This window comes from Pleurodeles waltl, chromosome 5, assembly GCF_031143425.1.
Source record: "Pleurodeles waltl isolate 20211129_DDA chromosome 5, aPleWal1.hap1.20221129, whole genome shotgun sequence".
Taxonomy (NCBI): domain Eukaryota; kingdom Metazoa; phylum Chordata; class Amphibia; order Caudata; family Salamandridae; genus Pleurodeles; species Pleurodeles waltl.
The window spans coordinates 147641555-147668245 of NC_090444.1; positions in this window are offsets into that span (position 1 = coordinate 147641555).

Here is a 26691-nt window from a genome sequence, read left to right on the forward strand (position 1 = left end):
TTCTGCACCTAGCACACAAGGGAGGGGGGGAGGAAAAAGAGAGTGACCCCCACCCTCACCCCCAACACCATACACACAAACTGATGCAACAACATTACATATACACCCCGTAACCCTCAGGAATAACCCAAGGACAAAAGGAATGGATTAAAATGAGTGTAATAGTACAATTTTAGATAAATACGTCCTTAAGTCAATAAACGGTATGTACAATATATACAAAAGGAGGGACAATGCCCACTCCAAAATGTCCGTGGCCCACGGGCCATAACACATAGGCCAAGGCCACACTTGATTCCTGCCTCAATATGGAGAGAACATTGCAGGGGCATCAGGTTGAAAAAACACAGGCACCTCAGGGGGACGGGGAATGGGGAGGCACCTCAGCCGGAAGATGGCACAATGCCACTGGCCTGGAGGGGGGTCCATGCCCACTGCTTGGTCCTGGGGAGTGCAAAGCCACAGTCTCTCAAGTGGGTGGTTTGCCCACTGCTTGGTCCTGGGGAGTGCAAAGCCACAGTCTCTCAAGTGGGTGGTTTGCCCACTGCTTGCTCCTGGGGAGTGCAAAGCCACAGTCTCTCAAGTGGATGGCTTCTCCCCTGGTTCTGGAGGGGGCTTTGTGCCTTGTGTACTTCATCCTGCCAAGGAGGGGGTGAGTGGATGCCTTCTTCCACTAGTTCTGGGGGGGGCTTTGTGCCCAATGTGCTTCATCCTGCCAAGGAGGGGGTGAGTGGATGCCTTCTTCCACTGGTTCTGGAGGGGGCTTTGTGCCCAGTGTGCTTCATCCTGCCAATGAGGGGGTGAGTGGATGCCTTCTTCCACTGGTTCTGGAGGGGCAATTGTGCCCAGTGTGCTTCATCCTGCCAAGGAGGGGGTGAGTGGATGCCTTCTTTCACTGGTTCTGGAGGGGCCTTTGTTTCCAGTGTGCTTCATCCTGGACTGCAAAAGGTCACAGTCTCTCACCTGGGTGTCACACCGACAGGTGTTGCAGGGGCCAAGACGCACTGCAGCCCATGTAGTCACTACTACACACTGCTCGCCGGCGGTGAAGACTGCTCAGTGGATTGCAGTTGCGCTGCAGGTGGCGGTGCTGTCAGTGGTGGTGGGAGGCTCCAGCCCTTCCCCCGCAGCCTTGTGCGGCTGCCCACTGGGGCTGCTGCTGGCAGTGGTGCTGCTGGCGGGGCAGGTGGCGGTGCTGGCAGCGGGGCAGGTGGCAGTGCTGGCCGTGGTGCAGGTGGCAGTGCTGGGCGCAGTGCAGGTGGAGGTGCTGTCAGTGGTGGGGGGATGCTCCAGCCCTTCCCCTGCAGCCTCAGATGGCTGTAGTGCCAAGGCTGGTGTTGTGTGCCCCTTCCTGTCTTTGGCAGATGGTGGTGCCTCCTTGCTTCTTCCAACTGGTGTTCTTTTCTTGCCCTTGCTGGCTGGTGGTGCCTCCTTCCCCTTGCTGGCTGGTTGTGCCTCCTTCCCCTTGCCGACTGGTGTCCCCTTGTTGCCTTTGCTAGGAGGTGGCCCCTTCTTGGCCATGGCAGGTGGTGCTGGCACACTGGCCGTGCTGATGGGTGCCTCCTTGGAGCCTTTCACACCTGCAGTAGCTGCAGAAACCACAGTGACCGTGGACTGGGTGGCTGAGGTGCTGGGCTGGGTTCTGGCCACCCTGGCCCAAAGTAAAGGACGAGGTGAGGGGTAGGGAATAGGTCAATGGTGCTGAAGAAAAGCTTCTTAGGGACACTGGGGTGGGAAGAGGGTGAAGATTTGGGAGTGGAGGAAGAGGGAGTGTTGTAGTAGGTGTCTGTCTGCTGTGTTTGGATGCAGGTGCATGAGCTGGATGCTGTTGCGAGATGGATGGCTGTTGGGTGGCAGATCTTGCGTTTGTGTACTTTGGGAGGAGGGGTCACAGACACAGTGGGAGAGGACACGGGGGACGTGTGCATGGATTTGGGGGTGGTGACTGCCAATGGGGGGCGTGTAGTGATAGGCTTGCTGGTGATGGAGGTAGTGGATGAGGATATGGTGCATGCAGGTGTGAGTGGAGACACTACTGGGAGGGTGGTGGACGACGAAGAGGAGGGGGACACAGTGGAGGCAGTGGATTTTGATGTGTCTGCATCTGGATGGTGTTTGTGTGAGTGCCTGTGGGATGAAGTGTGGTGCTTATGTTTGCCTGAGCCACTTCTGTGTGTTAATTTGGGTGCATGCAGGTCTGAAGGTGTGCTTGGGATAGGCTGGGGTTGAGGGGATTGGGACTGGGTAGAGGAAGTTGGAGGGGGGAGGCTGGAGACAGGGACAATGGCTGCCATCAGTAAGTTGGACAGAGTCTGGAATGCTCTCTGTTGGGCCGCCACGCCAGAGGGAATGCCCTCCAGGTATGCATTTGTTTGTTGCAAATGCCCTGCTAGACCCTGGATGGCATTCAGTATGGTTGACTGCCCAACAGAGAGGGATCTCAGGAGGCCAATAGCCTCCTCACTGAGGGCAGCAGGGCTGACTGGGACAGAGCCTGAGGTGACTGGGGCGAAGGAGATGCCCACCCTCCCGGGTAAGCAGGCACGGGAAACACGCTGAGGGGCTGCTGGGAGGGCTGTGCTGGTACGGGGTGGCGGCTGTACCTGTAGTTGGGGTGGGCACAGAGGTGTCCGCCACTGCCAGGGAGCTTCGATCGGAGGAGGAGTTGCTGTTGATACTGTCCCCTCCTGTCTCCGCCGTGGTGCTCCCCTCGCCCTCCATCCCACTGGTGCCCTCACCATCGGTGGATTCGGCCTCCAGGCCCATGTGGGATGCAGCTCCCTCTGTCGTTGGTGCCTCTGTTCCTCCACCAGATGATGCTAATGCATACAAGAACAGGGTGACAAAACAAAAAGGGGGGGAGACAGAGGATACAGTTGGTCGATGCCAGCAACAACACTACCGTTGGCGTACACAACTCACAGGGAACAGCCATATGCACAAGGCCATACACTACCAGTTACAATGCTAGTCACCAGCCCATGGGGTACAATACGTAATGCCATTAGCTGCACACCTGAAACCCACAGGACCCTTCCCAGTAGTAGATGCCCCCCAACATTATTGTAGTTGGAGTGCATCTGAGCTTGCCCATCATGGAACCTATCCTGCCATGTTCGCCGTGGCCTAGGGGCACCCACAGGCCACATCCCCCACCCAGGTAACATCTGAATGCGTGCAAAGTCAAGAATCTGAATCTGTACTCACCCCCTTGTGGCTGCTGTGATGCCTTTAAGCGCCCATGCAACTCCGGAAAGGCCACCGCCAGGATGTGGAACATCAGGGGGGTCAGGGTACAATGGGCACCTCTTCCTCGTTTGGAGGCCAGCCCCAGCTGAGCCTCTGCCGTCTTCCTTGCCCAGCGGTGCATGTCCTCCCACCGTTTGCGGCAGTGGGTGCTCTGCCTGTCAAAGACCTCCAGGGTCCACACCCCCTTGGGGATGGCACGCCAAATACCCTTTATCTGATGGGCGCTGACATTCAGGAAAAATACAGCAGAAAAGGGATTAGTCATACCGTCTGGACTGTCATAATGTAGTGAAAATAAGTATGTTTGACCACTGACTTTGTGTTTCACCACTGTGCATATTAGTTGTTCAATGTTCACCAGTTACAGATTACATTTTGTATTCAGTTTAGCTGCCTATTGGCTTTATCGTGGCGTTAGACATTACATTTTGTATTCAGTTTAGCTGCCTATTGGCTTTATCGTGGTGTTAAACATTGCAGTTGAAACACTGCAGATGAGCTGTGTTTTTTCACATGGTAAACTAAGCTTGTGTTTTTCGTATTTTCTCTTACTGAACACGATAGCATGGTAAAGAAGCGCATATTTTGTGTTATTCTTTAGTGCAGAAAACAGATGGACCTTGAAAGGTGTGTCTCGAAATGGTGGCCAGCTTTAAACACATTCCTGTCAAGGTTTACCTAAACAAGCCAGCATTTTCGAATAATTCACATCTGAGAGGGCAGGGCCTTTCAGAAGGCTTTTTCCCATGATTATTTAATCTTTAAAAGGTGTCCCTGGGCAGCAGCGAAGGGAATTTTCCAAGACTTAAGTGAGGATTGGATATCAAATGCCTGATATCCCGTGAGGGTGGAAATCTCTTTCTCGCAGTTGAACAGGGGTCATCAACTTGCTGGCATGAGAAAGATGAAGACCAGTGACAGGCCCTACGGTGATGAATTTTGACTTTATTCTTTGCTTTGCAGTTATGCTATAATATAATCACATATATTTGCTGTGTACATTGCAGTTGAGAATCACTTTGATATATTTTCCTTTAATTGCTGTGACTATTTTTAAACGTGTGCCTCCAACAGTACTAATCTCCTCTCTCAGGAACCTCGTGGTGAAGTAATAATAAGGCCCATATTTATACTTTTTGACGCACAACTGCGCCAACGCAGTTGTGCGTCAAAAATTGTACCGCCGGCTAACGCCATTCCAAAGCGCCATGCGGGCGCCTTATTTATTGAATGACGTTAGCCGGCGCTGCGGACTGGTGTGCGTAAAAAAAAAAGACTCACACCAGGCAGCACCGGCGTAGGGGAAAATGTAGGTTGGGCGTCAAAAAATGGGGCAAGTCAGGTCTGAGGCAAAATTCAGGCCTCAACCCGATTTGCGCCAATTCTTTTTTTACGCCCAACCTCCATTGACATGACTCCTGTCTTAGCAAAGACAGGAGTCATGCCCCCTGGCCCAATGGCCATGCCCAGGGGACTTATGTCCCCTGGGCATGGTCATTGGGCATAGTGGCATGTAGGGGGGCCTGGGCCCCCCTATGCCACAAAAAAAAAATGAAAAAAAATACTTACCCCAACTTACCTCAACTTCCCTGGGATGGGTCCCTCCATCCTTGGGTGTCCTCCTGGGGTGGGCAAGGGTGGCAGGGGGTGTCCCTGGGGGCATGGGAGGGCACCTCTGGGCTCCTTCTGAGCCCACAGGTCCCTTAACGCCTGCCCTGACCCAGGTGTTAAAAAACGGCGCCCATCAGGCTGGGCGCCGTTTTTTAAGGCCTGCCCCCTCCTGTGCGTCAAAATGACGTCAGAGTATAAATATGGGGCACAGGCCTTAAAGTCATTTTTTGGAAGGGAACGCCTACCTTGCATATAATTAATGCAAGGCTGGTTCCCCCTTCCAAAAAATGACGCACATGGTGGAACTTTGACGCCCGTGGGGTCGGACGTCAAAGTATAAATATGGGGCAGGGTTTGCGCCGATTGTGCGTCAAAAACTTTTACGCACATTCGGCGCAAACAGAGTATAAATATGCCCCTAAATGTCTTCTTTAAACTAAGATGTGCATTCTAGACATTTTTGTTAGCTCAGTCATGAGTGAAAGCAAAACACATACTCATGGCCCACCATATCACTCCCATCCCCTTACGCACAGACATTGACCACCATACATGCAGCACTGTGCCCAGGACCCCTCAGCCCCTCCCACACGAGGCTTACACACACACAGCACTCCATACATACTAGCCCCACGCATCATGCTCGCATTGTACTGACCTGTTGGTCTGGAGGACCATAAAGTAAACAGTACTGGGGTAGGACTCCATTCACCAGTCTCTCCAACTCCTCCGAAGTGAAGGCAGGGGCCCTTTCCCCAGACACTCGAGCCATGGTCGCTTCCAGACACAGGTCACAGTAGCACTTGCAGTGCAGGTCCTCTCCTGTTAAATGTCAGGTAGAAAGTGAGTGAACAGATAGAAAATGGTGGTCACGTCCGCGGCGGTGCGTACCATTACCGCCGGCGTACATTTCCATTGGCTCCTGGACCCCATAGACACCAATGATAACCAATGCTGTGTTGCACGGCGGTCATCGACCGCCGACCGTAATGGCACACAATGCAAGCGGAATTACCGCATTTTCACTTGTCCTTCCTCACAGGTCAGGCAGCCGCCATTTCAGGGGGGCACAGGCCATGGCACCTAACTGCGTCACAGCAGACATAGGCACATCAACTGAGTTCACAAACTGTTTCTGTAAAACAAAAATTGCATGTTAATCTGAGTATATGTTTGAATAAAACCTTCTGCTCACTGTTTTTCAACCTAGAGTTCAACCACTGAGGAAGAATAGGAGATGGAGACATCCCCCGTGTACAGACGCCTGGTGGACCTGGTGACAATGGAGGACAGGCACATTATACTAACCTACAGAATTGATAGGGCCACAATCCAAGAGCTGAGTGCCCAATTGGAGCCAGAATGGATTTCAGCTATCTGCCACCCCACTGGTATCCCCCCTCTAGTGCAGGTCCTGTCAGTGCTCCATTTCTTGGCAAGTGGTCCCTTCCAAGCGACGGTGGGCATGGCATCAGGGATGTCACAGCCTATGTTCTCAAATGTGCTGACCAGAATGTTGTCTGCCCTGATGAAACACATGCGCAGCTACATCGTATTCCCCCAGGTGGAGGATTTGGCCACAGTGAAGGCTGACGTCTATGGACTGGGACATATCCCCAACATCATTGGTGCCATTGATGGTACACATACTGCCTTTGTCCCCACCCCCGGAGAAATGAACAGTTGTTCAGAAATCAAAAGAGCTTTCACTCTCTGAATGTGCAGATGCAAAGTATCCTGGCTCTGTGCATGATGCCTTTATCTTGAGGAATAGCAGCATCCCAAATGTGATGTCTCAACTCCAGAGGTACTGGGTGTGACTAATAGGTGAGCCCATGGTCCCCACCCAGTTGATGTAGGTATATGGGTGTGGGGTTGGCCCTAAGGATGAGTGTGTGGCTAACAGGTATCCCTCGATATTTACAGGTGACTCTGGAGACCCCAACCTCTCATGGCTACTGACCCCAGTGAGGAATGCCAGGACAAGGGCAGAGGAACGTTACAATGAGGCACATGGGCGAGCAAGGAGGATCATTGAGCGCACCTTTGGCCTCCTGAAGGCCAGATTCAGGTGCCTCCATCTGACATGTGGATCCCTGTACTACTCACCCAAGAAGGTGTGCCAGATCATCGTTGCATGTTGCATGTTGCACAACCTGGCCTTGAGACGCCAGGTGCCTTTTCTGCAGGAGGATGAGCCTGCGAACGGTCGTGTGGCAGTGGTGGAGCCTGTGGACAGTGAGGGCAGCCTGATTCTCTATTTCTATGGCCACTTACTGTACCCTTTGGCATCTCTATTTTCAGATATCTGTGCCCCACTCTGGCTCCTGGTGTGTTTACTGCTGCCCACTACAGGTCTTACCTATGTAAATATAACTGTACATTTGAATTGCAATGTTTACAGCTTGTTAAACTAATACATATTTTAATCAATTGACAGACTCCATACTTGTATTTGTTCCAAGGGTGTTTATTTCTGTGATAATATGTGTAGGGGGTATTGAAATGGGCTGGGTTGATGGTGGAGAAATGTCCAGGATAGAGTCCAGTCTATTGGTATCACAGGTGCATTGTCCAAGGGGGCATAGGAAGTGGAACAATGTCAGTTAAGGGTGGACAGGGTGATAGAGTGGGACACAATGGTGACAATCAGGGGAGTCCTATTTCCTGGCGAGGGTCTTGGCAATGTTCTCTGGCTTCTGCCTAGATCGCAGGGACCTTTTGCCTGGTAGTTCTCCTTCTGCAGGGGGTGGGGTGCTGGTGGCCTGTTGTTCCAGTGGTGGAGCCTCCTGTCCACTAGCGCTGGTCGGAGGTGGAGGGCTGTTCTTCGGTGTGGCTAGTGTCAAGGGCCCGTTGGTGTGCCACTGCCTCCCTCATGGTGTTGGCCATGTCTGTCAGCACCCCTGCAATTGTGACCAGAGTGGTGTGGATGTCCCTCAGGTCCTCCCTGATCCCCAGGTACTGTCCCTCCTGCAGCGTTGGGTCTCCTGCAGCTTGGCCAGTATCTGGCCGATGGTCTCCTGGGAATGGTGGTATGCTCCCAGGATGTTGGTGAGTGCCTCGTGGAGAGTCGGTTCCCAGGGCCTGTCCTCCCCCTGTCGCACAGCAGTCCTCCCAGCTTCCCTGTTGTTCTGTGCCTCTGTCCCCTGAACCGTGTGCCCACTGCCACTGACCCCAGGTCCCTGATTGTCCTGTGCTTGTGGGGTTGCCTGGGGTCCCTGTAGTGGTGGACACACTGTTGATTGACGTGTCCTGGGGACAGAGGGATGGGCCCGCTGGGTGGGTGCTGTGCTGGTGTTTCCTGATGGGGAGGCTCTATGGTGGTTTGGGAATGTGGCTGGGTCACCGACTGTCCAGAGGTCCCTGATGGGCCAGGTTGGTCATCCTGATCCAGGCGTGCAGAGCTGCTGTCTTCACTGTGGCCCTCTTCTGGGGGTAGACTGGATGTTGCTGGCACCTCCTCTCCAGTGACGTTGTGTGGGGGTCCTGTGGGTATGTAAATGCAGTGTTATTGTTACTGCGTGTGACATCTTGTGCATGGGTGTGTTTCCCTCTATGGTTGTTATTACCAAGGCAGCTTTGGCTTGTCTGAGTTGTAATTTGGTTGGCTAAGTGATTGCCACTACTGTGCATGCTGTGGTGATGGGTGTCAATGCAGGGCTGTGAGTGGTGTCCATGCATTGTTGTTGCGTGCAGTGCTGGGTACTGGGATGGGTGGGTTGTGATGGTGGGGTGTATGTGATGTGGTGGGGTGAGAGTAGGGATGGGGGTATGGAATGGCATGCAGGTAGGGGTGGTGAAAGTAATAAAGAGTTGACTTACCAGAGTCCAGTCCTCCTGCTACTCCTGCCAGGCCCTCAGGATGCATGATTGCCAAGACTTGCTCCTCCCATGTTGTTTGTTGTGGGGGAGGAGGTGGGGGTCCACCACCAGTCCTCTGTACTGCTATCCGGTGTTTTGCAACCACAGAATGTACCTTCCCCCGTAGGTCGTTCCACCTCTTCCTGATGTCATCCCTTGTTCTTGGGTGCTGTCCCACGGCGTTGACCCTGTCCATGACTCTCCACCATAGCTCCATCTTCCTAGCAATGGATGTCTGCTGCACCTGTGATCCGAATAGCTGAGGCTCTACCCCGATGATTTCCTCCACCATGACCCTTAGCTCCTCCTCAGAGAATCTAGGGTGTTGTTGTGATGTCATGGGTGCAGTGTGAGTGGTGTATGTGAGGGTGTGTGGGGTGATGTGTTGGGGTGTGTGCTGTGAGGTGCCTGGATGGTGTATGGGTGATGGTGTTTTGTGGCTCAGATTCAGTTGGTGCTCCTGGCTTGTCTCTCTCTCAGTTGTCAAATTCTTTCGGTCGTAAAGGGTTGTGAGTAGCGTGGGTGTGTGTTTTATAGTGGTGTGGGTGTGTGGGTGTGGTGTGTATATGTGTGTCAGGTGTGTGTAGTTTGAATTGTTCAATGTGGTGTTGTTTTGTATGTGTGTGTGTATTTTGAGCCCAGCGGTCTGTACCGCCAATGGTTTACTGCGGTTGAATGACCGCCGAGGTGATTCGTGGGTCATGATGCTGTGGGCGTATTTCTGTTGACGTAAAGGTGTGGGTTTTGTTACCGCCAGTTTATCACTGACCTTTGGGCTGGCGGACTTGTGTGTGTGTCTGTATAGTGGCGGATTTCTATGTGTGGGTCATAATACCCATAGCGGTATACCGCTGCGGTCGCAGTATGTTGTTACCGCCAGTGTCATAATGAGGGCCTTAATCTCTACAAGAAGGACTCCTTGTGTGGTGAAAATTGACTCACAGCCTGCCAGAAACGACGCACAGCCTGCACCGCGATGAAAAATTCACTGCACGCCAAACCGGAACAACGCAGCCTGACTTTGCATCAAGAAGATAGACGCAGCGCCAGCGTAGTGACCGGAAGTTCGATGCACGGGCTGCTCGACACAGTACCTGCCATGCGGTAGAAATTTTGACGCAACGCCCACTGAATCGACGCAGCTCCTGTGACTCCGTCCTGCCAGCGCAGGAAAACTAAACAACGCATCGCTGTGTGCAGCCTGAGAAATTGACACACACCCTTTGTTCACGCACCTCCTCCTCTGTGGTTCTTTATGGAGATTTTGCACACAAACCAGGTACTTTGTGCTTGAAGGAGACATTTATTGCTTTTAATAGACTTACAACACTTTATATCACTTTAACAGTGATAACTCAACATATACTTATTGCATTTTAATTGTTTTGATCTGCATCTTATCAGATAAATATTATATATTTTTCTATTCATATTGCAACTTTGATCGTTTTGACCTGAAGATACCCAGATAAATATTATATATTTTTCTAAATACTGTGTGGTGTATTTTTGTGGTGCTATGCTGTGTTATTGCATGATTTATTGCACAAATACCTTACACATTACCTTCTAAGTTAAGCCTGACTGCTCAGTGCCATGCTACCAGGGCATGGGAACAGGATAATTTGGATTGTGTGTGACTTACCCTGACTAGAGTGAGGGTCCTTGCTTGGACCGGGGTAACCTGACTGCCAATCAAAGATCCCATTTCTAACACAGTGTATTTGGTCATTGCACACAGAGGTGGTCATGCGGAAGACAGCCAGTGGTGGAGGTTTGCCGCTTGTCCTTTTACGGATGGAGAGCCGCCAACAGCCATACTGGCGGGCGGCGGGGAAGTGGAGGTTGCTCCACCTCCACCGCCACGCCAACAGAACCCCGCCCAGCGAATCACGTCCTGTGATTCGGCGTGGCGGTGTTCTGTTGGCAGTGTGGTGTCGGCAGAGCAGCCCCCATGGCTCCCATCCCCTCCCGGAGGATCGTCGGACCAGGTAAGTCGATCGTCCGTGAGGGGAGTGGGATGGGGGGGTGTTGTGTGTTGTGTGCGTGCGTGGGGGTGTGCGTGTGCGTATGTAGAGGGGGTGTGTGAGTGCGTGTATGCTTGAGGGGTGTTGTGTGTATGGGAATGAGTGCGTGTATTTCTGTAGTTATGTCTGTATGGATGTGTGCGTGCATGTTTGAATGTGGATGTGTGTGTGGATGTTTCCATGTATGTCGGTGTGTGTGCGTGTATGTGTGTTGGTGGTGCCTGCGTGCGTGTCGTCTGTGTATGAGTGTTGTTATGTTGGGGGTCGGGGTGGGGAGGGGGGTCCTGCCACCTTTGGGGGATGGAAGGGGTGGTGGGGTGGTAGGGGAGGGAGTTGGGGTGGGGGTGGGGGAGACCCCTATCAGTGCCAGGGAAGGAATTCCCTGGCACTGATAATGCTTACCGCCATGGATTTCATGGCGGTTTCAAATGGCATGAAATCCGTGGCGGTAAGCCGGGTCAAAATACCGGCGGCGGTATGGTGACGGCCGCCGGGCTGGAGACCCTGGTCGGAACGGAGAACCGGCGTATGACCATGGCGGTAACTGCTATGGTTGTAATACAAAAAAAAAAAGACCGCCAGCCTGTTGGCTTTCTTACTGCCGCTTCTCTGCCTTCCGCCAGGGTCATAATGACCCCTAGAGTGTGTGCAATGTTGTGTTTTCATAATGGCTTGCACCATTTCACGCATTCTGCAATGGCAGTCTGCATGTGTTTTTATGTGTCCCCCTTAGGGTGGCATAATAAATGCTGCAGCCCTTAGGGACCCTCTTTAGTACCCACCCAGTAGTTCAAATAGGGAAAAAAACAGTGGGACATCTGCAAACAGAAGACCAGTTTCCTACAATGTGTTCGAATTTTGCTTTTATGTTTGCCATGAGAGCTGTGCTCTGAATCGGAGACACACAAATTGTACCACAATATTGAGTGAGATTGGCTACTGGCTCCTCAGTCAAGCTTCTGGATTGACTAGCAGGGGATTTGTAGTCCATGGCCACAGGCCGTTTTCCCTGTAATTCCCGGGGGAGACTGCCTACTGGACTTTCTGGTTGAAGGCACCCTTGCTCCCCATAATACGATTCTCTAATAAACAGAGCCTACTTAATATATGATGAAGCATGTGTGGGGGGTAAATGGGTGCATGATGAACTGTGGTATTCATTTGTACTTTCTGTCTGTTCCACACAAGATCTTGGCTATTGTTAGGGTCTTCTTGGCTCCCAAAACTGGACTGCAACTTAAAAATGTAGTTTTCCAGCTTTGGAGGAGTGCTCAATGTACGGAATTGGGTTGTTGGTTGACTGGATCCGTGATCGCATCATGAACTAGATTGTCAGTACAGCATATTTGGATTCATTGGGGATGAAATCCTTGTTGTTTGGAGGGAAGGGTTTTCGGAATTGGGAACTTTTGTGGATCCCTTTTATTTTCCTACAGTACCAGAATCTTAGGAGATGATGATTCTGCCCACATAGTTGTCAAGTGTGGTAACCAAAGTTGGACCAGGACAGCCTGTGCAAAATACTAGAGACCCGACAAAGCTCATGGATCACAATTTGAAGTTACTTAGCCATACGGGAATTACACTGGCCGCATGTCCAATGTTAAAAAAAATCTAGGCCCAAATTGATGGGGATTTGACGCAGGGCAGCACAGCAAGTCACCATGCTGCACTGTCCTGCGTCAAAATGAAAGGACAGGAGTGCGCTGTATCTATGGCATATGTTGCTTTCCTGTCGTTTCCTTCCTGGCGCTGTTTTGACAGCCTAGTGCCAACGCAGGCACCTTGCACCATGGTGCAAGGGTGTCTGAGTTGTAGGCAGGATGAATTTTGTACAGGAAGGGCACCTTCCTGCACAAAAATAATCCTGGGAAGCGTTTTCCTCTTTCTATGTGTGCTGCAAAGTGCAGCACACATAGAAGAGGAAAAAATAAGGAAAAATGAAGATATTTCTCCTCGCTGCGCATCTCCTAGGGAGATGTAAGGTTTTGGCACATCCTCAGATTTACAGGCTCTTGTAAATCTGGGGATACGTCAAAATACATGGGTGTTGGTGGGAAAACCCACTGCAACACCCATAGAACACCTCCCTGGCACACAGTAAGGCAATGCAGCGATTTGCACTGCCTTGCCATATTCCATATCTATGAGGCCATTCAAAGCCACGCAAAGTGTCATTTTCAAACTCGTAGGGAACCAAACTGACTTTACCATTAAAGGGGGTTTGTCATTACAAGTCCATAGATACCAAGCACTGCAAATCTACCACCTCTGGTATAGAATTACAACATATGAATTTTTATGAGGAATCCCCAATGTTATCCTTTGGTAGCGGTAGGTCTCACAGTAGTTTTTCACTATTAGGACATGTAAAACTAAAAAGTACATGTTCCACCTTTTAACTATCCAGCAGCCTGCCCAATGGGCTACCTAGGGGTGTCTTATATGTAATAAAAGGGGAGTTTAAGGCTTGGCAAGGGGTTTTAAATGGCAAGTTGGCATGGCAGTGGGACACTGCCTTCAAGCTGCAATGGCAGGCCTGAGACATGTTTTAAAGTGCTACGTAAATGGTTGGCAAAATAAGTGCTGCAGGCCAGCTAGTAGCATTTAATTTACAGGCCCTGGGTATATAGTATATCACTCTACAGAGGACTTATATGTAAATTAAATACGCCAGTCAGGTATATGCCAATCACATCATGTTTTAGGGAGAGAGCACACACACTTTAGCTCTGGTTAGCAGTGGTAAAATGCACAGAGTCCTAAGGCCAATAAGCACAAATCCAGCAAAAATAGGAGAAAGGTAAAATGTTTGTGGGTGACCCTGTAGAGAGGGCCATTTCCAACACGTTCAGGCTGACTGCAATGGATTGTGGGCCAGCTACAGAGACCCAGTTAGGCCAGCAGAACCAGAGTACCTTAATACCCAGTTGCAGTTTGTTGTGACGTCCCACGTCAAGGATGCGTCGCGCAACTGTGACGACGCATTGGTTCCGAGGAGCTGGGGAGCTGTGAAGCAAGGTCCTGTTTTGTCATCGAAGACCAATTGCTGAGGGCTTGCCATGTGAAGTCTAGCATTGAGGATGTGTTGCTCAGATGAGACAATATCTCAGTTCTGGATAGCTGTAAGGCTGTGATGCGAGAACCTACATCGTTGTCCAGGCTACCATGGGCGAGAGATTTGCAATGCAAGGGCCTGTATAAGTGAAGCTTCACACAGTGGTGGATCCAATGCTGGCTGTAAGGTCACTGCAGAGTCCTGGTGCTAGGAGAACCCTTGCAGCAGAGACGGTGCATCAATTATGCTCTGGACTGCGCCGTTCAGCAGAGGTCATACGTCGGTTCTGCTGGGTCCACAGATGGGCTGACAGAGCACTTTTAGACCCATTTCCAAGGGACCAGGATTAGGGTGGCACCTCTTGGCAGGGTAGGACTCACAGATAGCAGGGTCCAGGTGCTGGGTTCAAGGTCGTTGGAGCCTTCTGTCCCTGAGGCTCTAGTCAGGAATTCGGACAAGTAGCCCTTGGAGTCACTTTGGGGTTCTGGGTTCAACAGATATAGGGCCAGTCCTTCTCACCCAGGCATGAGGGCAGCAGATCAGCACAGCAGGGCATCAGTCTTTCAGAGGAGCCCTCCAGCAGAGTGGCAGTCCTTTCAGTACCACAGCAGTCCTTCTTCTTGTCAGAGTATCCACAGGTGCAGAAGTGTAATGAAAAGTTGGTGTCTGGTGTCTGGTGTCCAATATTGACACCTGGGCCGTACTTTGAAGTAGGAGAAGCTTCTAGAGGTTTGTCTTTGAGATCCACATGCATCCTACCTTCCTTGTATTGGCTCAGACTAATTAAAAGGGGTATGCAGCCCTTTGTGTGGAAGCAGAACGCAGCCTATTTAAGTGTAAGTAGGGCTCCAACCCCCTTGCCTGCCAGTCTTTGGCCTATCCAGGCACACCCAAGCTCTCCTATTGTGTGTGGCTGTCTAGAAGGAATACAGAAAGGCCAACAGCTAGCTACACCTAGTCATATGAGCCAGGATAAGGCTGTAGGCACCAAATGGTTAGGGCAAGAAAATGCCAACTTTCTAAAAGTGGCATTTTCAGAATTGTGATTAAAATCCGTCTTTACCATTAAAGAGGGTTTTTAATTATAATTCTTTAGACACCAAAATCAACTGGTCTACCTGCCCCTAATTGGAAGTTACAGCTTATTAACTGTAATAATGTAACTACAATGTTATCCTATAGGAGAGGTAGGCTTTGCAGTAGTAAAATACAACTTTAGGAGTTTTTCACTATCAGGACATGTAAAACCTAAAAGTACATGTCCTACTTTTTAAATACACTGCACCCTGCTCTCTGGGCTGTTCATGGCCTACCCTAGGGGTGACTTAGCACTGGTTAGCAGAGGCAAAGTGAACAGAGTCCTAAAAGCCAACTAAAAACATGTTAAAAAAACAGGAGGATGAAAGCAAAAAGTTTGGGCATGACCCTACAGAAAGGGCCAAGTCCAACAAAATGCATTTACCAACGTTCACTAACAGGCAAGTAAGGTAAAGCCGAGGCAGAAGCAGTGTAAGCTTTTAAAACATAATGTGAAGTATAGCTGCCTTTGGTTAGGGATTTGTGAACTTTTTTTGTGTTCAGTGGGTGGATTAGAATGTGAATCAGCTTCTGCTTGCCACAAATGAAAAATAGGAGAATGGCAGCGAATGAGTTGCAAACGAACTGCAAACTGCCCACTTTGCAGACAGTCCTATAGAGCATGTAGTTCATGTTGTAGGACCACTTTGTGCTGGTCAGGGAGACCCACATGAACTGAACCACCCAAACCATGCCTATTTCTATGGTTCACTTTGAGAGCGGATCTGTGTGGTTTTCATAGCTCTATTTTTGCTCTGCAAGTGTATCCAAAAATGGGAAAGTGATTGAGTGTCAATGCTGGAAAGTGAATGTTGGTGAGATAGTGAATGTACATGGGAGTGAGGCTGTGAGTGTGTATTTCTGAGTTCTTAATTACTTCAACCGAGCGCTGTGCCACTCCAACAGCGCAGATCTTTGTTTGTATGTCTGCCCAGAGTCTCCTTTTCTCACTCTCAGGCACCTGGAGTGAGCTCTTGCCAAAAAGCTGGTCATGGCTCCTGACCACCTCCTTTGTCAGCACCTCCAGCTCTTGCTCGCTAAATTTGATCTTAACTTTCTTTCTCCCTTCTCCTTTCCTTGGCCTGAGGTGTCCATGGTTGGTCTGGTGTGCTGCCTCCTTCAGAGTGTTGCTCAGTGTGGCTGGGCTGACTCTCTCTGGGTGCTGGTTTGACTGTGGCACCTGAAACTACCTGGGACGACTCACTTCCTGCTTGTGATGTCATCAGGCTCCTCCAGGTGTGCTTTCTCGCAATTTCTTGATTTTCAATTTGCGATTTTCAATTACCGAATCGCAATATGCGAAAATGCAAATTGCGATTCGGTAAATCGGCCTCGCAAACCACAATTAGCGATTTTTAAGAAATCGCTAATTCCGAATCGCAATTATGATACATGGCCTATTGCGACTCGGAAATAGCGATTTCTTAAAAATCGCTATTTGCGATTCGCAAAGCCATTTCTTCATACATATGGTCCTTTAAGACCAAGATCATCAAAAGTGGTTAAGTACTTTTGGAGATATGGATTTTTGAAGTTTAAAGAAAATAGTATTTTTTCTGAGTGTTTGTGTGCACTTCAGTGCATCATTGAGAAAGGGAGTGTATTTGTAAAGGAGTGTGTTTGTGGATATGTGAATGTGTGTGTGGCTTTATATGTGAATATGTGTGTGTGTTTGTTAGTAATGCTGGTCTGGACATACTGGAGCTCTTAGAGCCAGCCTTTTCTCGGTTGGTGCTTTGGGGCAACAAAACATTTGGTGCCCTCACTGCTGCTAGTGAATAAAATGAGGCAGCACTGAGCCTCCTGTGTGTTTATTGTTTATTGTAAACTGGGTGAATAATTCAGAGCAGTTATTGGCCTCTGAACACAAACGGATCCGCTCCTTCCCATAATCACCATAACCACCCACAGTTTAGCTCTGCCTCTCAGTGCCAAGTTGTTTGAGGGTATGTGGGGTTGTTGGTGTGTGGCGGCAGGGGAATAAAGGCAGATGGGAGTAGAAAGAAGCGGGTTGATATGGTGTTTATTAAGACTAGTTAAAAAGTAATTACAGGAGCGAAGTGAGAGGGACACAGCTGTTTGCAAAGGCCTTACCGCAGACAGACAACTCTGTGCAACCCTCGGAAGGGTGGGGCTCATGGACTGAAATTGCTAATGTCACAGGCCGCTCGAATGAGGTGGGGGGGAATAGTATGCGAATGTAGGAGGCTGGCCCTCTATATAGTGTGCAAAGCGAGGCACACTGTGCAGGGGGTCCAGGCAACCACACGTTGGTTTACAGAGGTAAAAACGAGATCACCTAATGCTCTAATTTTTATGGTAGCTTGGTCGAGCAGTTAGGCCAATCTTGGAGAAGTACAAAGCATTTGTTGTACTCACAGTATGTATCATGCAACTCACATATTCAAAGGAATAACTCGAGACCAATTTATAAAAATACAGCAGATTTTTATATAAATTTTAAGACCAAGATTATCAAAATTAGTTAAGTACTTTTGGAGATATGGATTTTTGAAGTTTAAGGAAAATAATCTTTTTTTGCATAATTACACACCATAAGAATCAATGGAAAGTCACTTTTAAAAGTACATATACAATCGTTCAGTTGAGTTACCAAGTTTGTCTTTTGTAGGTTGGTCAAGGTTGTCTGTGGGCACTCTGTGCCAGCTGGAGAAGTTCAGGTGGCTCCCGGTTCTGGCCGGAGCAGTAATGAAAGGTCTCTGGGCCTGATGCAGGGCTACTGCCGGGGACCACTTGGAAAAGCACTGCACAGGTAAGTTTAGAGGTGGTTCCTTGGGGTCCTCTTGGAGTGTGGAGGTTGCAAGGGGTGAGGTACCCTGAAGAACCCTTAGGGCACAGCAGGTTCTTCGTTCCAGAGCACTGGGCGGCCAGGTGCAGAACAAATTGGTGAGCCAGGAGCTGTGTGGCACACTTTGCAGGGGGTCCAGGCAACCACAGGTTGGTATACAGAGGTAAAAACGAGATCACCTAATGCTCTAATTTTTATGGTACCTTGATCGAGCAGTTAGGCTAATCTTGGAGAAGTGCAAAGCATTTGCTGTACTCACAGTATCAATGATGCAACTCACACATTTGAAGGAATAACTAAAGACCAATTTATAAAAATATGCCAGATTTTTATATACATTTTGGGCCAGATGTATCAAACTTTTTTGCATTCGCAAACAGTGCGAATCGCAAAATTTGACCGTTTGCGAATGCAAAAACGTGGTCTGCGATGCATAAAAGGCATTCGCAGACCAAAAATAAGAAATAGTAAAAATTGCGATTTTTTGCGTTGCAACCTGGTTTTGTGAGTCGCATTTTGCGATTCGTATTTCCAGTAGGAAATTGCGAGGCGCAAAATGCGAATCGCAAAATCCAAGTTGCAATTCGATGCACCAAAAAATCGCAAATTGCGATTTTTCGCAGAATGGCAGTTTGCACATGCAAAATACCACTAAGTGAAACCAGGTGGTAACCAGGTGCAACCTATATAAAGAGGCCCAGAATGCCTCAGACTCTTTTCCACAATGGCTGCACTCTACGTAATAGCGAGGAGGATGAGGATCTTGGCAGGTTTGAGGAGAGGGAGGAGGAGACAGAAGCGATTTTTCAGAGTGGCATTACACTTTTTGACCAGACAGAGGAGGAAATATTTGAGAGATATAGGTTGAACTAAGCCATGATACTTGATCTGATAGCTGAGCTACAACCCATACTGCAGCGCAGAACACATAGGACTCATAGCATCCCCACCCATGTGCAGGTATTATGCTCCCTCCACCTACTTGCCTCAGGGAGCTATGAAGGTGTCATAGCAACAGCTGGAGAGGTATCACAGAGTACCCTCTCTAGATTTTTCAATGCATTTATTAACGCCATGCTGAGCAGGATACACAAGTACATCAGATTTCCCCACACCCCACAGGAAATACAGCAGACAAAAATAGATTTTTACCAGATAGCACAGTTCCCCCACGTCCTAGGTGCCACAGATGGGACACATGTTGCAATCTGTCCACCATCAACCACAAAGTATGTGTACCGCAACCGTAAATACCAACATTCCATGAATACACAGGTGATATGCAATGCCTCCTACATCATAACTGATCTCGTGGCCAGGTACCCAGGGAGCACACATGATTCATACATCTTTCGCTATAGCGGCATTCACACAAGACTGCTAGCTGGGGAGTTTGGAGAAGGATATCTACTAGGTATTGTCCCTCTGTACACTGGCGCATTGATGGCATGCTGATGTCAGATGGCTCAGTTACTCAATATACCCTCTGTCCCTTCCAGGAGACAGTGCCTACGCAGTGCGCACCTACATGATGACGCCCTACCTAAATCCTACAACACCTGCTGAACGGAGATACAATGCAGCACACAGGGCGACCCGCAACGTGGTCGAGCGCACCTTTGGACTGCTGAAGAGTCACTTCCGGTGCCTCCACAAAAGTGGAGGGGCACTACAGTACAGCCCAGAGACGACATGTAGAATAGTGGCTACTTGTGCAATCTTGCACAATATAGCTACCACCAGGGGCATACCTGTAGAAATATGTGATTCTGAATCTGATGAGGACGATGATCCCATACCACCCCTACAGCCAGCAGACAGGACCAGTGCTGCAGAGGGAAGGCAAAGGTGTGCTGACATCACACACAACCATTTCAGATGTAAGTATGAACAACACAAATCCACTGACAAATGTACCTGTAGTGAGTAAATTTATTACCTTAATGTCAGGTAATGTTAGTCCACCGAATACCAACAAAAGTGAATTCAACGAAAAACAAAAGAAGTCCACAGTAAAGCACTATTCCTGCATAGTGTTCTCATTACCCCTCTGGCCACCACAGTCACTTCTTGCGCCCACGCACGCCACTCAGGTGTCCAGTTGCCTCACTGGCACCTCGATTGTCTGCCTCTGTGGCAGTGCTGTGCCTTGCACTGCGCCGTCTGGTGTCCATTGCGGGCACAGCTAGGCTGCTGAGGCTGGATGTGTCCTCCGTGTCCCTCAGTCCCAGCTCACTAGGTGTGGCTGACCTGTTTGTCATGATGTTGTCAATCACATTTGTGATTTGGACGAGTCCGTGAGCCACATCCCTGCTGCTGTGTGCTGCCTCCACCTGTGCAGCCACTGCACGACGTGAATTTTGGGAGGTGGAATTAGCCAGCCTAGTGACAGTGCGACAAAACCCCCCGAACATGTTCATGAAACGTCGCTCCTGCCTGCGGTGGCCCACCCTGTCATGGCGCAGCTCCTGACATAATTCCTGCACAGCAGAAGTGAGCTCCCTTGTGTCCTGAGATGCTTGCACCTGTCCCTCATGCAGCTGTTCAATATTTGCATTCAGGCACTCCAGCTGGCGATACAGGCCCCCCATGTTGACATTATGTTGCTGCATCTGTTTTTGTAATGCAGCAATCTTTTTATTCTGCAGGCGCTGCTGCTGCAACATAGCAGATTCAAGGCCACCAAAGAAGGAGGTTCCCTCACCTGCCTCATACACCTGTGCACCTTCATTTGTAGGCATCCTGCGGGGTGCTGTGTTCTGCTGAGAACTGGGCTCCTGCATCTGGGTGGATCGGCCAGTTGGGGATGGTGTATGTGGGCCTTCCTGCAGCTCATCGGAGTCCTGACTGAGCTCTGGCAGTGGCAGTGCCCTGGGCCTGCGTCGGAGTGGCGCAATGGTGAGAGACCCACTCGTGTTGGAGTCAGAAGCTGGATGGGTGTCAGTCTCCCCTAAGCTGGCACATGCTGTGGCTGCTGGGCCTGGCCCACCTGCAACGACAATATGCAGCATGTCAGTTATGTTCGTTACAATTATGGTCACACAATAGTAATAAAGGTACAGGTACTTCTCTTCACTGTGTTGTGGGTGTTGTGTTCTTCTGGGTGTCGCTCTACTTACATTCTATGTGCTACTTTCAGCTCTGGGTTGTGGACTGCCACTCCCATAATGCATTGTTGTGCTGCTACTAAGATGTGGAATGGCCTACTTCTCACAATGTTTTACATTACTTGCTAATTCCTAAGGGGCTTTTGTGCATACACATACGGGGTTACAATTCAATATTGCACTTACCTTTGCTGGTACTTGGGGTGCCGCAGGTGTCTATCTCAGTGACCCCACTCACTGCTTCAGGGAGGAGTGTGGACTCCACTCGGTCCTCTAACGGGGTGGAGAGTGACTCTGTGGGTGGGCCGCCTCCTGTGCTCCTGGCCTCCCGCAGTCTTCTTGCCACCCTCTCCTTGGCACTGGACCGTAGGTCGTGCCACCTCTTCTTAATTTCTTCAACCGAGCGCTGTGCCATTCCAACAGCGCAGATCTTTGTTTGTATGTCGGCCCAGAGTCTCCTTTTCTCACTCTCAGGCACCTGGAGTGAGCTCTTGCCAAAAAGCCGGTCATGGCTCCTGACCACCTCCTCTGTCAGCACCTCCAGCTCTTGCTCGCAGAATTTGAGCTTACGCTTTCTTTCTCCCTTCTCCTTTCCTTGGCCTGAGGTGTCCATGGTTGGTCTGGTGTGCTGCCTCCTTCAGAGTGTTGCTCAGTGTGGCTGTGCTGACTCTCTCTGGATGCCGGTTTGGGTGTGGCACCTGAAACTGCCTGGGATGACTCACTTCCTGCTTGTGATGTCATCAGGCTCCTCCAGGTGTGCTTTCTCGCAATTTCTGGCAAATTTGCAATTTTCAATTACCGAATCGCAATTTGCGAAAATGCAAATTGCGATTCGGTAAATCGGCCTCGCAAACCACAAATAGTGATTTTTAAGAAATCGCCTAATTTCAAATTGTAATTATGATACATGGCCTATTGCGACTCGGAAATAGCGATTTCTTAAAAATCGCTATTTGCGATTCGCAAAGCCATTTCTTCATACATATGGCCCTTTAAGACCAAGATCATCAAAAGTGGTTAAGTACTTTTGGAGATATGGATTTTTGTAGTTTAAAGAAAATAGTGCGTAATTACGCACCATAGGAATCAATGGAAAGTCCCCCTTAAAAATACATATAAAATCATACAGTTGAGTTACCAAGTTCGTCTTTTGCAGGTTGGTCGAGGTTGTTGGTGGGCACACTGTGCCAGCTGGAGAAGTTCAGGCGGGTCCCAGTTCCGGCAGTAGCAGCGACGAAAAGTCTCTGGAGCTTGTGCAGGGCCACTGTGGGGGACCACATTGAAAAGCACTGCACAGGTAAGTTTAGAGGTGGTTCCTTGGGGTCCCCTTGGAGTGTTGAGGTTGCAAGGGGTGAGGGACCCTTAAGGTACAGCAGGTTCTTTGCTTCAGGGCACTGGGCGGCCAGGTGCAGAGCGAATTGGTGAGCCAGGAGCTGTGCACAAAGAAGCCATTTGGATCGGGAGGTAAGTCTCTTTAAGGGTCGCTTGCTGGACAAGGGGGGCACTCTGGCAGAAGGTCTAGGATATTCCTGAAGTCCCTCGACTGGGGCGTCCTCCTGGTCCTTTTTCATCCCTGGGCGAGCTGGTTTTCCAGGAGTCCAACGTCAGCTGACCAGTACTAAGGGTATTGGTATGGTTCGGCCACTGGAGGGCGCAGTGCCACCATACTTGGTACACTTGCAGGGTTTATCCTTGTGTTTGTCAGTGTGTCGTTGGGTCCGGCTGCAACTTCCAGTTCGAAAGTTAGTGGCTGGTCAATGAAATGACCTTCACTGGGTTGCTGGTTCATTCTTGGTTGCAAAGTGGTACCTCCACTCTGGTGGGAGTTCTTGGGTGATTGGTGAAGCCTGGACTACCTCTGGGTTTCTTGAGGTCAGTCCAGTTGTCCAGCAGCTCCTCAGCAGCGATGGTCGGGTCCTGGGTGCAGCAGGCAGGGTTAGGCCCCTTTTCTTTGTGCAGCAGGTCCACAGTTCTCTTGCCTTGGATCTTCTTTGTGTCCTGTGAACCTGTTTTCTCGGTCTAGGGATGCCTACTAAATACTGAATTTATTGAGCGTTTTTAGGGGGTACCTGGTAGTGTACAATGGGACACTTACCTTTGGATGGCTACACCCACTATAGTGACCACTTCCTGTGGGAAGGTTCACTTCCCTAACCCTGATTGGCTATTTTCCTTCCATCTTAGTTGGAAGAAAATTAAATGGAGTGTCCACTTTGCAGGCAACACCTTAGGGGTGGTGCATGCCTGGTGGGGGCACTTCTCCTACCCTTTGTGTTGTTTTACACCTTTGTTCAATCCAAAAGTGTGGGTTTGCAAAGAGGCTGACCATCAGCTGCTAGCAGCAGGCCTGGGGGTCGAGTTTCAAAGTTGGTAAGCTCTTTGAAGCTCACTGCCAGGGCAGTACACATTCCTGAGGGAGGGGGTGTTAGCTCCTCCACCCAGGAAGGCCATTCTTTTACGAACCAGAGGGACAGGGCTCTTCCCTAAGGTTTGTAGATTGGGTGTCTGGAGGTGGCATGCTGGATTAAACCAGTCAGCAACCTTGTCAGGGTAGTTAGCTTTTGCAGGGGGCACCTTTAAGGTGACCTCTGGGTACATTTAGGGACAAATCCAATACTGGTACCAGTCTGGATTTATCATTCTGAGTTGTTTCAGAGTGACCATTATGTAGATGGGAAACTCGTTTTGACCAGTGTCCAGCACATGTATTAAAATTGCTGCTGTGTTCACTCACTATGTCCCAGGTTTGACAAGGACACAGTGGGGGCATATTGCTCATGCTGCTTTGCCCTTACATATAATATAGTGCACCCTGCCTTAGGGCTGTAAGGCCTGCCAGAGGGATGTCTTACCGATAACATGCAGTGTATGGTGGGCAGGGGACACAGGCAGTGTGCCTTGTAGAGTTTGTTTTTCAGGTTTACACCAGGACACTCACGCTGCAATGGCAGTGCTGGATGAATCTGGATGCATGGACCTAGAGGGTGGCACAATCAGTGCTGCTACCCTCAGGGGTCTACCCATAGTATCCCATGCCCTGGGTACCTAGGTCCCCATTTATTAGGGACTTACAGTGGTAGTTACGGGTGTGTCTAATTGTGCAAATGCATCACAACAGTCTTAGGGAAAGAGCTCTGGCCCAGGGAACCTGGTTAGAAGGAGCCCTGGGCACTACAACCTCTAGGCTACATCAAACATCAGGCAAAAGGTGGGGGCTAACCATGTCAAAAAGAAGCCTTTTCTTACACATACGTCTTGGCATATGGGGGCTACCCATTGCAAAATTCAGGCACTGGCTTACCGGGAATAATACTTCACATGTTGGTGGTACCCATAGCAAAGGCACCTCTTTCTTGATAGGATGTACTGGGCAACTGTTCATGCCCCTTTTTGAACTTCAGAGGTTGACTACCTTGCCACTGGCAGAGGAAGCTCATACCCAGGCCTGCCTGCCAGTTGTCCTTCTGGTCCGGCTGGCATCAAACCCAGTGGGCCCAACTTTCTGTCTAGAGAACTATAGAAGAATCGACCGCCTTTGAAGCAGCGGCCATCAAATTGCTGTTTGGCCTCAGTTTGGTGGTTTACCCTGGTGAAGGAAATCTGACTTCCAGAAAAGTTTCTAAGTGTTTACAACCACACCGGGACCACACTCTCCAGCAGTCAAACGTCATCGAGCCCTGCTTCGGATCCATATTGCAGCTTGCACCATTTACAATTCATCAACAACCACTTTGTCTCCATAAACATTTCTATATCAGAAGGTACACTTTCCACAAGGACGAACCTTGTTCCTGTATCTGACCAGTGCTCCATTAGAGTCAGCCTTAGCTTCTGACTTTGACCCAGTGTTGCACAACCAGACAACCATGTTGGACGATGTGTGCTTTTTGACACTATTTGTAATAAAACTTTGAAAACGTATATCTTTGGTTCTATTTATTGGATGCTTGTCGTTTCGATTTAATTTTGTTTTATTTGCTCTACTTGTTAAATTGGTTTGATCAATTTATTACTGTTTGACTGCTGCATAAGTACTTTACATAATGCCCCTAATTTAAGCTTGACTGCTTTTGTGCCAAGCTACCACAGAGTTAAGCACAGAGCTGTGTAGTGACTTTTGTGGTTCACCCTGACACGGATTGTGATTATTATTTGAGTCGGGTCCCCATCTCCCTCAACTAATACTCCAATTTCTTACACCACTGGTGAGCAGATGGGATAGGGGAAGAATTGGCAGTGTGTGAGTTGAAGGGGCAGTGTGTGTACAGAGGGGTAGGAGCAGACATTTGGAAATTAAATTAATAGAATTATTCTGCCTAAAGCGACAGAATTGTCTGCATTTCATAAGTGAATAAAACAGCTACACTCCCATCATACCTGCAGTTCTTCCCGATTTATTTTTAAAACTGGGTCATGTCACGTGGGCCCCACCAATAATTTTGAGAGAGAAAGCTAGAGGAGAGACAGATGGAGAGAGAAATACAAACACGCACATATTTCTATAGGGGAGAGGAGGAAAAGAGAAAAAGCGAGCAAGAGAGGTGCACGAGGGACACAAACATATGTTGCACACAAGAGTGGAGAGAAAGTGTGACCAAGGAGCTCACACAAACACACATATGTGTGGAGATGGGGAGAAAGATAAAGAGCCAGATAGATTGTTCAAGGTACACATACACATGTGGATTGAGGAGTAGGCGCAAGAGAAAGAGACCACAAGGAAGGTGTAGAGAAAGCAAGGGGAGCGACCAGTGCCTAATTTGAGCCTGTGGTTGCCGGTGGGGAACACCAGCACTTATTTTTGAGGTCTAGCACTTATTTTTCTGCATCAGGAAATTACTGCGAGCAAAAGACACATATGGGAAAGACGGAGAAAATAAAGACAGAAGAGCGTGACAAAGGGAGAAAGCTGAAAGCTGCAAGAGTGAGCTGAAGGGGCAGGGAGTGACTGTAAATGGATTAAAGAGGCCCGAGATGGTTTTAAGATTACACTGCCTCAGTGATCGCACATTTAAATTCAGCAGCCTTGTGTTTCAGAGGATAGCTTTGGACACCGCATTTTTCTATTTACAAATTAACCACTAGGAGAGGTAAATAGAGTGTACTCGGTTCTTGGGACAGACACACACGCAAACAGGCTCACACTCATTCCAGGTGGTAGGAAACCAGTATCCTACACTTTGCATCAAATGTTATATACTGATATCTCACATTCAGCTTCTGGCCAGGAATGAGAAGAGGAACGCATCTTCTACAGAGAGAATTAAAGGGAACTGTAAGCATTGTACAGGGTGCCACCGTACAATCAGATGTCAACCTCTGTCTGTTTCAGGGATTTACGGAGGTGATCATTACACACCCCTCCCTGAGCGTGTCCCTTTGATGCTCCTCCTTCTTGTAGATGGGAAGGAGGGATAGGCAGGCGAGCCACAAATGCATGCATGAGGTCACACTCTCCTCGATGAATAATACATGGTCTGCTTCATTTGGATTGCGGCAGCCGCACGCGCTCATAATGTTTGAGCTGCAGATGCTTCTACTGAAAATCAATACGCCCGTGGTGGAACAGGTTTGAGATTGCTCCAAGGCTCATTCAAGCTGCGAATGCAATTCTTCTTGCTGCCTGCAGCAAGGTGTCATGGGAATTGGGAGCTCTACGATCAGCCAATGAAGGTGGTACACTTGCTGCAGCAGTTGCTCCAGAACCGTCTGTCCGGGCGGGGCTGGAGAAGCGGCCAAGAGGGTTTGTGCTGCCTCTAGAGAAGGGAGCTGAAAGGAGCAGAACGCTATCCCCAGGGATGGGAGTGTGTGTTCATTGGCCAAAATTGAAGGTCAGAAGGTCTCCCACTCATTAAAAAACATGTTCTTGAAATCGATGCACTGACTCTGCCT